The 9,787-nt window shown below is 35.6% G+C and overlaps 1 long non-coding RNA gene across 1 annotated transcript; it reads left to right on the top strand.

Annotated features, from left to right (window-relative positions):
• Nucleotides 1-1,875: 1,875 nt before the first annotated feature.
• Nucleotides 1,876-2,568, top strand: LOC141406309 (uncharacterized). The gene is made up of 2 exons (XR_012413362.1): nucleotides 1,876-2,123; nucleotides 2,344-2,568. It is a non-coding gene; the product is annotated as an uncharacterized lncRNA (long non-coding RNA).
• The last annotated feature ends 7,219 nt before the right edge of the window (nucleotides 2,569-9,787 follow it).

Raw genomic sequence — 9,787 nt, 5'->3', positions numbered from 1 at the left:
TAATGTAAAGCAGCTATTATATCGAGATCGACCTAAAACTCCGTACACACTAGAGCTTTTTTGCCGGGTTAACCTTCTTTATGAGAATTTAGTTGACGTATACCTAATGGAATTGACATTTGAAACCCAAACCCACTGCGTTAACCCTGTTATATGTAAACGGGCTATAAAAGCACATACTTTTATGAAAATTTTTCATAGAAATTGTGGACCGGGAATTACCCAGGACGCGGATTCATGTCTTTTAGTACATTTACAGTTACGAAATAAATTCGATTTCAGTTGTCAGTTATAGCTGGTTTACATTCATCAAATAATAATAGGATCTACTCATGAAATTTGAAACCATAAATTACTTCTTCTCATCTAATAAGAATGACCTACGACAGTTCTGAATGCTTTATATTACTTAAATTCTGATTCAAATTTGTTCTATTTTAGAGGATAACAACACTGCTGTTATTGAAAATGTAATGCCGTTCATCATTTTTCTTAGGAAAAACCATGGCACAAATACCAGGTTTTGGTATCACACCAGCTGTTCGAATATGAAGTGTCAAGTCCCTTTACAAAAAATTATTTTTGCTGTAATTTCCCCAACAGCATAAAGAATGTTTTGACATTTTCTGATGCCACTACCTTGGTAATTGTGCCATGGGAAAAACATTATACATGGCCTGTTCCCGTACTTTATAAAGTGGTAAAAGTCGTAAAAGTTGTAAAAGTCGTAAACGATTTTCATATAAATTTTGTGTACGGGAACGCAAAATGTGTAAAAGTGGTAAAAATTGTAAAAACTTTTTAGTTCTAGAACAGAGCTACAATTTATATATTTGTAAAACTGTCGTTAAGCCTGATTTAGACTACGTCGGTTTTAGCAAATCCAGTGGATTTAAATTGCCATTTTCATACAACGAATGTCAAATAAAACCAGATAATTGCAAAATCCAGCGTAGTCTAAATGGACTAAATGGAGTCATTTTTATTACACGTTTAAAAATTTCGAATTTTTAGACCCTATTACATAATGGTTCTTGCCAGTAACAGCTGGTTTACATTTGTGAAATACACTCGATTATAATTATCAATTCCATTGCTGTGAGACGAGTTTTCATTTGACATATACGCAAAGTCCCGGTCCACACTAGAGTGAATTTCAATAAAAAATTTCAAGAAATTAGGCGTTCTTAGGTCTAATTCCCCACTACAGCAATTTTATTATTTTACTCTACTATGGAACTAGAAACGCATAATTTCATGTGAAATTACTCTAGTGTCGCCCGGAACAAAGTAATATGCGGTTGAAATCAACTCGATTTCGTAAATGTAAAACAGCTATAAGGGGATCTGAATTCGGTTAACCTGGTACATATTAGGATCATTCGACTGCTTTTGTTTGAACTAGATTCCAAATTTCAAGTTTATTTCCACAGGTTCGAACATTTATTTGTCTCATCTTTTTTCATAAAATAAAATTTAAAGATGTAGTTGGTGAGTGATATATATGATGTGTTGTCAGAACGCTTCAAAAATTCGTTAAGCAGAAACAGAACTGATTTCCAATATTGGTGGTACCATCTCTACACATTTATTTTTAATTTTCCATCCGACTTTTTTTGGTTGAATATTCCAGAGTTTGTGTATCCTTAAAAAAATAAAACAAATTAAAAGAAAATTAGCAATTATCTCCGGCAATTTTGTATACTTAGTTCCAATTTACACTGGGCGAATTTACTTGCGGCAATTGTCAGTTTGTAGGTGAGAGAGGGGACTGAGAGGAAAAGGGTTACCATATGCCTCACCTCTCTCATATGCCTCACCTGAAAATTTGTTTAATTCATTCACTTTATCAATAACAATATGAAAATGTCCAAATTCATCGTTGTAATAGCATAAAAGATTTTCCAAGTTATCGCAATTTTCTAAAATGCTTTTCAACGTATTTAAATGTAACTTAAACATTTTTAATAGTTTCGTATGTAAACATTAAATAACAGAATACTTCACTGGCGAAAAGACGTTTTTTTAATGTTTCTTAAAATTCTGTTTCTTTCTCTTCCTCTTCCAATTAGAATGTAAGGAGTTGCCACACGTTATAAAGAATACAATATTTTCACACAATTGTAAGTCCCAATTTACACTGGACGAATTTACTTGCGGCAATTGTCAGTTTGAAGGAGAGAGAGGTGAGGCATATGGTAACCCTTTTCCTCTCAGTCCCCTCTCTCACCTACAAACTGACAATTGCCGCAAGTAAATTCGCCCAGTGTAAATTGGAACTAAGTATACAAAATTGCCGGAGATAATTGCTAATTTTCTTTTAATTTGTTTTATTTTTTTAAGGATACACAAACTCTGGAATATTCAACCAAAAAAAGTCGGATGGAAAATTAAAAATAAATGTGTAGAGATGGTACCACCAATATTGGAAATCAGTTCTGTTTCTGCTTAACGAATTTTTGAAGCGTTCTGACAACACATCATATATATCACTCACCAACTACATCTTTAAATTTTATTTTATGAAAAAAGATGAGACAAATAAATGTTCGAACCTGTGGAAATAAACTTGAAATGTGGAATCTAGTTCAAACAAAAGCAGTCGAATGATCCTAATATGTACCAGGTTAACCGAATTCAGATCCCCTTATAGCTGTTTTACATTTACGAAATCGAGTTGATTTCAACCGCATATTACTTTGTTCCGGGCGACACTAGAGTAATTTCACATGAAATTATGCGTTTCTAGTTCCATAGTAGAGTAAAATAATAAAATTGCTGTAGTGGGGAATTAGACCTAAGAACGCCTAATTTCTTGAAATTTTTTATTGAAATTCACTCTAGTGTGGACCGGGACTTTGCGTATATGTCAAATGAAAACTCGTCTCACAGCAATGGAATTGATAATTATAATCGAGTGTATTTCACAAATGTAAACCAGCTGTTACTGGCAAGAACCATTATGTAATAGGGTCTAAAAATTCGAAATTTTTAAACGTGTAATAAAAATGACTCCATTTAGTCCATTTAGACTACGCTGGATTTTGCAATTATCTGGTTTTATTTGACATTCGTTGTATGAAAATGGCAATTTAAATCCACTGGATTTGCTAAAACCGACGTAGTCTAAATCAGGCTTAACGACAGTTTTACAAATATATAAATTGTAGCTCTGTTCTAGAACTAAAAAGTTTTTACAATTTTTACCACTTTTACACATTTTGCGTTCCCGTACACAAAATTTATATGAAAATCGTTTACGACTTTTACAACTTTTACGACTTTTACCACTTTATAAAGTACGGGAACAGGCCATGTATAATGTTTTTCCCATGGCACAATTACCAAGGTAGTGGCATCAGAAAATGTCAAAACATTCTTTATGCTGTTGGGGAAATTACAGCAAAAATAATTTTTTGTAAAGGGACTTGACACTTCATATTCGAACAGCTGGTGTGATACCAAAACCTGGTATTTGTGCCATGGTTTTTCCTAAGAAAAATGATGAACGGCATTACATTTTCAATAACAGCAGTGTTGTTATCCTCTAAAATAGAACAAATTTGAATCAGAATTTAAGTAATATAAAGCATTCAGAACTGTCGTAGGTCATTCTTATTAGATGAGAAGAAGTAATTTATGGTTTCAAATTTCATGAGTAGATCCTATTATTATTTGATGAATGTAAACCAGCTATAACTGACAACTGAAATCGAATTTATTTCGTAACTGTAAATGTACTAAAAGACATGAATCCGCGTCCTGGGTAATTCCCGGTCCACAATTTCTATGAAAAATTTTCATAAAAGTATGTGCTTTTATAGCCCGTTTACATATAACAGGGTTAACGCAGTGGGTTTGGGTTTCAAATGTCAATTCCATTAGGTATACGTCAACTAAATTCTCATAAAGAAGGTTAACCCGGCAAAAAAGCTCTAGTGTGTACGGAGTTTTAGGTCGATCTCGATATAATAGCTGCTTTACATTACGAAATTGAATCTATTTCCAACTGTCAATTCCTTTGTCCAAACTTCAAATGTAATCGAATTGATTTCATTTGAATTTTCATTTGACGCAAAGGAAATGACAGTTTGAAATCGACTCGATTTCGTAATGTAAACCAGCTATAAGTTCCAGTCCACTCTAGAGTGTTTTCATTGAAAACATGGTATAAGTAAAGAGGTAGATTTAGATGAAAAAAATCTATAGAACCCTTGTTTTTCTTGAATTCCTAAAACTTCAAAATAAAAGCAACAAGTGGGTTTGTTTACAATGTATTTTTTGAGCACTTTATAAAAAACGCGAAAAATGAATGAAGAGTTAAGTTTTCTCCACATAATCGAGTTGTGGATATGATAAACTGATTGTTTCAATGCAAATCTCACCAATTTCTTCCATACAAATGGTCTAAAAACAATTTTAAAAATCATTGAATTCGATTGTTTTTAAAATTGTTTGGCATATTATTCAAACACCACACACACATACACAGTTTGCTTGTATTGTTTTGAAGTTTTAGGCATACTCGAATGAAAAAATTTAAATTGACATAAAGCTTTGGCTAACCTTTCTTATTAAACCATGATTGAAAATAATTCATGAAATAATGTGTTCATGTGCTATGTTTACATTTACAACCACTCGATTTCAACTATCAATTCCATTGCTCAACGTCAAATGAAATCCAATCGGTTTCGGCTGAGTTTTCATTTGACGTATACGAAAAGGAATTGACAGATGAAATCGAATGGATTTCGTAAATGTAAACATAGCACATAGCACAGTAGGTTTATTAAATCTGTATAAATGAAAACGCGTTATTATTTCCATTTTATAAAAATATGTATGTATGTCATTATTTGTATAGTGATTTTCGAGTCCATAAATTACAAACAAACGTACAAACATTCTTCTCTTTTACAGATATAGATGAATGCCATTATTTTTATAAAATGGATTAATTTGTCGTCAGTCATAAGATTTAAATATATCACCCTTTAGCAATTATCTGGTTTTATTTGGCATATGCTATATGAAAATGACAACTTAAATCCACTAAATTTGCTAAATCCAGTATAGTCTAAATGAGGCATTATGTGTGTTTGTAAACATAAAATTTGTACAAATTATTACTGGATGTTGTTCGTTTACTATAGTACAATGCAAAAGACATTTGAAGATTGCAAGAAATTACTGAACTGGTACAAATTGTTGAGTAAACGAACACACCTATTATAAGTAAGAAAATGTTAACAACGCGCAGTAAATGGTAAACAAGAAGACTTTGGCGCAAATGTTGACCATCACTTGGAAACCAGATAATTGGAAACATTGTTCTAGAAATAAAACATTCCTTGTATGAGGAAATGTTCTATGGGACTCTATCTTTCATTCCATGCATTCAGTTTGGACGAGGTTTGTATAGGAAAGATACCAGAGGTGATTCTCTGTCCTGACCACCGGTCAATTTTAGGTTCAAAACAATGCGTTATTTGATATGGTTTGGTAACATTGACGTACATTTAACTCTTGAAAATTACTTAAATTTTATTATTTATAATAAGATGGATTGTTTTTAGAGTTTTTCATTCATAATTTTATAAAATTAATTAATTATAATATTCGTCGCTAACTTTTTTCGTCAGCAGGGTTGCAAAAATAGTACTAAATGTGAATTTTTGACGTTCTGTGTCACCCTGTGAATTTCGATAACTCTGTGTTATCGAAAGTTGGCGACGTCGCTAACTTCACGCAGGTTAATTTTTATTATTTTTTCCGATAACATAAAGGAAAAAATTTTATCGTAGCAAAAAAATAGTAGCTTCTTGCAGGTTCTGGAACAGAGAAACTGTTTGTGTCGGTAGAGGCTAGCGACTACTTTTTATTCATCGTTAACTTACCGAAAAATTTCGTTAATTATCGAAATTATAAGCATTTTAATTTTACCGACAATTATCGATAACAGCACAAATGAGTTACAGAATCCCACTACTGTAGTGCGATTCTCTAACTCATTTTTTGAGTTACCGACAAATATCGGTAAAATTAAGATGCTTATAAATTCGGTAACTAACGATATTTTTCGGTAAGTTACCGATAGCAACAGTGTTGTCTTTTATTTGAACTGTTCATTCATAATTTTGCAAGTTAATTTTACCGACAATTTTTGGTAACTCAAAAAATGAGTTAAAGAATAACACTACTGAGTTTTATAGGCTTTCCAAAGTCCGTGTTTATACAGGGAAAGTTGATGGGAAAGAAAATTGAGTTTATGGGCGAGGGAGTAGAGAGGAATATGAGGGGGTACACACACCTCTGTACTGGCAAAATCTGTTTTGTTTCGTTTTTCTTCGTATACAACCTGAAGTTGGCTGCAGATTTGTTCTTGCATTTTCTTTCATTTTATTTTCTCTGTCGAGAAAAAAACAACAGCGAAGACAATTGAAAAAAAAACCTTTTGGAGGAAAACATATTGTTACGAATGTAACTGATAGGTTTAAGTTAGTTTAGTTTAATTTCCGTTAATTTAAAAATTTGAATTGTAACGTAAAGTTTTTATTACGCAGTTACTTTATTTAAGCAACAACAATTATCATGTAGAATTATCTTCATTATTCTAGATGTTCTTTACCTTTCATTAATGTGCTTTTATTTTGTTTTGCAATAATCATGTAATTATTGTTTAGTTTGTTACTTCTTTGCACTTGTTTGTTGTTGTAGTTACGTCATTACTGTGCTTGTCGTCCAATTGTATTTCCCCATGTATGTATGTGAGTATGGTTGTTCGCTTAGTGCGAATGTGCGTCTGTGTGTTCGCTGCACAGATTCGAGATGTTGCCATATGTGTTCTGGAGGACTCTAGAACAGGGAGACTTTGGGGTATAAATGCCGGGGAAATGGCAATGACGGAGTAGTTGTGTTTTAAGCGTTGAACTGAACAGATCGGTTAAATAAGAGCTGCGTGCTAACTAGAGACTTGATGTGTGCTTTGTAATTAAAGTCGGTTCTGAATAAGTGTAATAAAGTAAATAAAGCATTGTAGAAACGTAATCTAAAACGAATCCTGTTTTATTTGGTACAAATCGTATCGGGGAATAAAACAACGTCTACACGGACATTAGTTAAACCTAATTCCGTAATAATTGGTGTCAGCAGTGAGATTACGATCATCCTACAATGAAGTTTAAGGATCTACGAGTGGAAGACTTGAAGAAGGAGCTAAGCAAGTTGGAGTTGTGTTCTACTGCCAACAAGGCCGAACTACAAAAACGCTTGTTGGAAGAGTTCGAGCGCCGTGGAATGAACATCGATGAATATGAGTTCGACGGTAAGGAGGAAGTCGAGTTATCGGCAAAGGGCGAATCCAGCGTTGAGGAAGTTTCGTCGGTACCTGCCAGGGGTGACGATTTGAAATCAATGCTGGCTATGATGATGCTGGAAATGAACCAGAAAAATGAAGAAAATTCAAGAAGACTTATGGCGGAAATGAAATCTGACAACTGTAAGATGTTAGAAGAGATGTCTAGGAAGAATGAAGAAACCTCCAAACTTATGATGGAAATGAAAGCAGAAAATTGCAGAATGGTTGAAGTAAATTCCAGTAAAATGATGGAGAAATTAGAGGTAAATTCTAGAACAATTAACGAGAAACTCGAGAACATCACGATGGTGATTGAAAAGAGAGTAGAAAACGTGGAGGTACAAATTAAAGAGTTGGATAAAAAGATTTTGTCTGTTGACGAGAAATTTCTGGCTCAAGATGAGAAGATTCTGGGCATAGAAAAGAAAATGTCGGAACTGGAAATTAAAGGCGGTCCAGTGAGAGCTATTCATAACACGTTAAAAATCAAGCCTCCAGTGTTCGACGGCTCTACCTCTTTAAATGTGTTCAAATTACAGTTCGAGACATTGGCTGCTAGAGATTCTTGAAACGACAACGACAAGGCGGTATCACTCCTTATGGCATTGAAGGGTGATGCTGCTGACGTATTACAGAGTATTCCCGCCGCTTCTAGGAACAACTATGGAGATATAATGGCTGCTCTTGAACGTAAGTACGGTAGTGAACACAAGCAAGAGATCTACCGAATGGAACTGAGGGGAAGAGTCCAGAAGCCAAATGAGACCTTACAAGACTTTGCGGCTGATATAGAGCGGTTGGCGCAGTTGGCATATCCAGGAGAGACACATCCATTGGTGGACCGCATAAAGATTGAGACATTTGCAAGTGGCATTCGTGATCCAGAGATAAAATTTGAGACGTATGCGGCACCGATAGGAACATTTGCAGAAACCGTGTCATTTGCCCTGGCCCAAGAAACCGCGAGGATGCTGGTGAAACCTAAAGCTTACAACGTGAGGAGGCTGCAAGTTGAGGACAACAATTCCCAGACCGTTGTCGATCCGCTAAAGGATGCACTAATGCGTGTGAAACGAGGGGCTGGTAAAACGAGAAAGACTTGCTACAACTGTCGTAAAGCTGGACACATTGCACGAGAATGCATATTGCAACGACCAAGACTCAGATCCACCTCACCGCCTTCAAAAAGCGACGACCAACCGGTGGCCAAGAATCTGGAAAGAGAGACATCAGGTGAATCAAATAAAATGAATTCCGTCAATCACGAGGCGCCGCTGGCAGAGGATGAAAACGATGGTCCCACAATTTCTATAGCCATAGTCCAGCAGGAGAATCACAACCTAACGGTTAAAGGCTTCGTCAATGGTGTATGGCGTACCTTGACATTGGACACCGGTGCAACAAAGTCCATTATTAGACCGGATTTGGTAAAAGGGAAGGTATTGCCGTTAAATGGAGTCAAATTGCGGACGGCCACAGGCGAGACTACAACGGTGCATGGAAAGGCCTACCAAAGGCTGAGCATGGGTAGAAAATCGGTAAATTTCGATTTCATAGTGGCCGATATTGTGGACGAAGTTATACTTGGCGTGGACTTCATGATTGCCTTCGACATCAACCTGGACATAAAGCACCGTGTGATGACTTGGTCCAATGTGGAAATACCGATAAATGTGGGCTACAGGGAGAAGAAAAGCATGCATCGCCCAAAGGCAGAATCCGGCGAGATCACTGTCGATGTCCGTACGCTGAAGGTGGAAGCCGCCGACAATTGGCCCGTAGGAAAGTGGAAAAATCCCGCAACGAGGGGGAAAAAGCGAATATGTACGTCGAGGAAAGGTCCATCGAAAAGCAGACGTACAGCAAGGAAGGACAAGTCTGATGAAGACCAGGTGGCACTTAGGAAGGTGACCACAAAGAAAGAAGGTATAACGTCAAGATTCCTGGAGAGAAAGCAACGTCCAGAAGAGCAGAAGTCCAAAGCTGACGCAGTAGAGGGTACATCTAAATCGGTTGCCACCACTACGGAACGAGAACTGCGTCTAGTCAAGAGGAACAGGCTTAAGCGGGAGGCAGTGTTACCAATGCCCATACCACCGAGAGGGAACTGTGCCTATTCGGGACGAACAGGCTTAAGCGGGAGGCAATGTTACGAATGTAACTGATAGGTTTAAGTTAGTTTAGTTTAATTTCCGTTAATTTAAAAATTTGAATTGTAACGTAAAGTTTTTATTACGCAGTTACTTTATTTAAGCAACAACAATTATCATGTAGAATTATCTTCATTATTCTAGATGTTCTTTACCTTTCATTAATGTGCTTTTGTTTTGTTTTGCCACAATCATGTAATTATTGTTTAGTTTGTTACTTCTTTATTGCACTTGTTTGTTGTTGTAGTTACGTCATTACTGTGCTTGTCGTCCAATT

This window comes from Musca autumnalis, unplaced genomic scaffold, assembly GCF_047663935.1.
Source record: "Musca autumnalis isolate F117 unplaced genomic scaffold, ASM4766393v1 scaffold_5, whole genome shotgun sequence".
NCBI classification, from domain to species: Eukaryota; Metazoa; Arthropoda; class Insecta; order Diptera; family Muscidae; genus Musca; species Musca autumnalis.
This window is presented reverse-complemented; position numbering and strand designations above follow the sequence as displayed.